At 42.4% G+C, this 4,318-nt stretch overlaps 2 long non-coding RNA genes across 2 annotated transcripts; one reads left to right on the top strand and one right to left on the bottom strand.

Moving 5' to 3' along the window:
* Positions 1 to 417: 417 nt before the first annotated feature.
* Positions 418 to 2,243, top strand: LOC137599421 (uncharacterized). The gene is made up of 3 exons (XR_011036812.1): positions 418 to 651; positions 1,463 to 1,897; positions 2,107 to 2,243. It is a non-coding gene; the product is annotated as an uncharacterized lncRNA (long non-coding RNA).
* A 46-nt stretch (positions 2,244 to 2,289) lies between these two features.
* Positions 2,290 to 3,637, bottom strand: LOC137599423 (uncharacterized). The gene is made up of 3 exons (XR_011036813.1): positions 3,535 to 3,637; positions 2,774 to 2,921; positions 2,290 to 2,428 (listed from the first exon to the last, which is right to left on the bottom strand). It is a non-coding gene; the product is annotated as an uncharacterized lncRNA (long non-coding RNA).
* Positions 3,638 to 4,318: the final 681 nt, after the last annotated feature.

The following is a 4,318-nucleotide window of genomic DNA, read 5'->3' as shown; positions in this document are numbered from 1 at the left end:
CTCTTCATTCTCCTTAATGGCAGATTGATTAAGTTCTCTTCTGAAAGGGGCCCTATTATGAAAATCACACTTTTCCAGGTCTCTACATATACATAGTGGTCCTCCCTAACCCAACCAACTCCTAGAATCTGGTAAACAAACACTTCCTGCATCAATAGATATTTGGACTTTTAGGAAGTCATGGCTCTGAACGACTCGATTCGACCATAAAGCGCTAGAATAGGTATTCTTGACGTCAGACTTTGCACTCTGCTATTGGACAGAGTATTGGACGATATGGATTGGTTGACATGCTCAAGGGCGTGGCCATCCCCAAGACGGAGTTCTTTGTGTGGGACGTGAGGCAGAAGTCTGTTGAATTGGCGTCTGTGAGAAGGAGACAAGGTAGTTGTTCAGTTGTTGATTGTACAAATCAACACCAGTGTTTATTTTTAATCCCATCAATGAAGAACAGAACAGACCGTGGTTACATTTCATGTTTAATGTCTCTGTGCAGCTACATCTCCTGCTCGTTAGTTTGTGTGTGAACCACTTCACTCCAGCCTGTTTTAGCAATGAGGGTCAGTCCAGACGGGGCTTTGCCTGAGACTGATGCTCATTCAAGGATCACTCCCAACCATACGGGACCAAGGAACTGCACCCCGGTTACAGGTAAGTCTGCTGCAGTTGTCTATTAGCATGGGTAATCAATTGCTATTTGGCTAATTAGGTAGTGCTGCTTTGTTTAGCGTTTGCGTGTGTGCGCGCTAAACCTACAGTATCTACTGTAGGTACAACACACATGAGTTGGGCTCACATTTGATCTTTTTTCTTTTTGTCGGTTAGCATGAATGAAGTCGTGCTATGCTAGGCTATGTTGGGAGGTCTCCTTTGTTTCGCGTTTGCGTATTGCGTGTGTGTGTGCACGCTCCAACACATGTGTGCGTGCTGGCCTACAGTATAAAACTAAAACGCAGTTGGTTCATATTTTCTTATTGTTTGTTAGCCTGAATGAAGTCATGTGATGCTAGGCTATGTAGGGAAGTTGCCTCTGTTTTGCGTTTGTGTATTGTGTGTGTGCGTGCTGGACCTACAGTAGGTACAACACATAAGTTGGTCTCATATTTTCTTATGTTTGTTAGCATGAAGTCATGCTATGCTAGGCTATATAGGGAGGTCTCCTTCGTTTCCAGTTTGCGTGCTGCGTGTGTGCGCGCGTGCCGGACCTACAGTATAAAGCTAAAACGCACGTAAGTAGGTCTCATATTTTATTTCCTATTATCTGTCAGCATAAATAAAGTCAAATTATGCTAGGCTAAGTAGGGAGTTGTGCTTTGTTTTGTATTGTGTGTGCGCAATACGAAACGAGTCGATTGTTTGTTGGTCGTCATAGCAACAACGCACACAGGTCTGTCCTCCTTATCCAATATCAGAACATTGGTGTCCTGAAATTAGTGTCCCTCTTCCTTGTGCATCCTTTCAGCCCACAGCTTGAAGGGACGTGGGGGGCCAAACTGACCCAGTGGACACCCATCCTGTTGGTACACAGCTGTCCTGCAGGACTCTTCATTCCCACTATTGAAGTAAAGTTATGTACATGTCATATTCCATACAATATGTTTTAATAAAATTGGTTAAATACACAAATTTTCTAAATATAGTTGTCTACAGGTGTTAGTGAATGCACATGTGTTGATAGTAGTTCAGTAAAAAATAAGAGTGTTGTGTATTAGAATTTTCCAGCAAGACAGTAAGTGAAGACTTTAGTATAAATTTTTGAGACAGATTCATGTATGTCATGTATTGTTTTATCTCCTTATGTCATTACGTTTGGTGTACCCCTCTACAAGATCCACTTTCCAAAGGCTTTTGAAGGGACAATGCAGAGTCAAACCTCACCAGACAGAGCCAACATTCTGTTAGTGTTGTAATATTTTAATATTTCAAACATGTTTTGAAATTCTGTTGGTAATTGTTCGCAACAAAACACAGTAAAAAGTAACCATACAAATAAATAAATTAGTAGCAAGTACCAGGATGTATTTTGAACACAATTTTTCTAAACAAAGAAATGAATCAAACAAAATCAATAACAGTAAAGATCTATCTTTGTGTTTTATTGAACAGGTTTTGTAGCTGACATGTTGCACCTCATATGTGACAAAGTCTTGGTGGACCCCGTGCCATACACAACTGAGATGTTGTCCATTCCTCTCCCCGAGAATCTGTCTGCCCAGTGTGAGCGTCCTGACAAGGAGGAGGTCATTGCCAGCTACATGACCAGGGTCAACCAAGACTCGGTCTAAATCCAGCGTAGTGGCCTTTGTCTTCAGGAGACTCCTGGCATATGTGAAGGACCCCACAGGCTGGGATGACGACCCGGATTCTGCACCCTAAGTAGCCCCAGCACCAGCCAACAAAGGGGCAATAGGCCAGATGTCTGCACCGTCTACAGGAGGAGGACACAAAATTATTTATTTCATAATGTTTTCCATCCTGAGTATTACAACTGTTGTTGATCTCCTGACAGGATGGCTCTGTGTTCTCATTATTATTATTGGATGTATTGTTTTATGTAAATAAATGCTTGTACATGTCAACAGAAATGGATTGTGAATACCAAAAGATGTTCAACATGTCTATTAATAAGGTAAAAATCAAGGTGTCGCAAATATATTAGACTTCGTTGTACCTATACTGTATATGTCATGTTACTGCATTAATGAAGGAATGCCTAATGAAGCAATAAGACATAACTACTTTTTATTCCAACATTTTTCAAAGAACGACTTACCGATGTATTGGTCTCAGACTGAAGGGCCACACTCGGCCCTCAGTACGTGACCGGCCGTTTGTAGGGTGTACACGTTTAGGCACACAGGCTGGAACCCAGGATGTTGAATCATGCACGGAACCTCATCAACCTGCAGACGGCTCCTAACCTACAGTGAAAAACATGGTAAAGGTCATTTAAATTTACAATTGTAAAAGTAGCCGAATACCGTAGAGACATAACTTTTTGGTTTAGCTGTGAGCTTGGTACTTGTGTCTCCAAACAGATGTTTTCTGCTTCTGTTGGCACACATTCAGTGTCCACAGGGACACCTGTACAACAGGTGAAGACACCTCAAAATAGAGTAGATAAAGGCATCACTGCAGTATGGTTACATCATTAACCTGGTGTGATGGTAGCAGGTGTCAGCTCCGTGAGTCTCGTCACAGAGGACTGCCTCAAATATTTAGCAGCTTAGTAACGGGTTAAATCAATGTGATAGAAAAATAAAGTCACTTAGCCGTGAGCAGAAGCTAGCATTAGCCACATGATAATAACTATCAGAACCACCATCAGACTTTACTGTCACTTATAGAAATACAGCAACTTTTTAGCAGTCAACACATCTGTACATATACAAAATACATAATAAGACATGTGACATTATTACTGTGTGATAAGAGGCGGGAGTAGAACAAAAAGTAGCTACCGGACGATGCTCCGGTCCTGTGATGACGTAGAACCAACACAGAACCAACTAAGTTCCGTTCACATGTACTAACCAATCAGAAACGTCCTGCTGCAGCCGCACAGTCGGTGTTTCTTCAGGAGCCCCCGCTTCTGGGTCCAACTCAGGGTCATAAATGTACGCCAACACGATGGGTCCTCCAAACGCCATAATGATAACAAACGTAACTCCGGTCAGTGTCCCGTCAGCCTAACGCTCTACTTCAGAGGGGCGTGGCCCAGGTGAAGGAGGCGTGGACCAGCGGAGCTCATTAACATACTGCAGCCGGAGGCCTGAAACGAAGCGTTTTGTGAGGAGCTCAGATGAGCGATTTTGAAAAGCTGATATTTAGGACCACAGATCACTTTAGGTCAGAATATTTGGAATACAGTCTAGTTGGACATCTGGCAGCTGAATGACATTTGAGTTAGAAATACATAATATGGGACCTTTAAGTCTAGTCCTTCATGTGGCAGATCAATCCAGAAGCTACAGGATTGTTGTCCTGCACTTTTCCTTCCCCCGTAACAATCCAGTATGCCTGGCCTGCTTTGTCTAGCCTTCCTAGAAGTGCTAAAATATTTTGGACTCATTAACCATGCAATAGCTGGGGGTGTTGTATCTTTACTTTGAGCTGTCTTCCCATGCATCAGTTCCACTTGTTTCTTCTCTTTCACTGCTTGTGTTGATTTCTATGATCCACTCTGGTTGGCAGGGTTATAAATTATTAGTGATTGGACTACCATCATCCCTAAGTGTGGGGCTTCTAATGTCATCCTTAGCTTCATGATTAGCAATGATCTGGGATATTTCCTGTGCTTGTTGTTCATTAACATTAC

Source organism: Antennarius striatus, chromosome 7 (genome assembly GCF_040054535.1).
Source record: "Antennarius striatus isolate MH-2024 chromosome 7, ASM4005453v1, whole genome shotgun sequence".
Lineage (NCBI taxonomy): Eukaryota > Metazoa > Chordata > Actinopteri > Lophiiformes > Antennariidae > Antennarius > Antennarius striatus.
The sequence above is the reverse complement of the archived record's forward strand: the minus strand, read 5'-3'. Positions and strand labels throughout refer to the sequence as shown.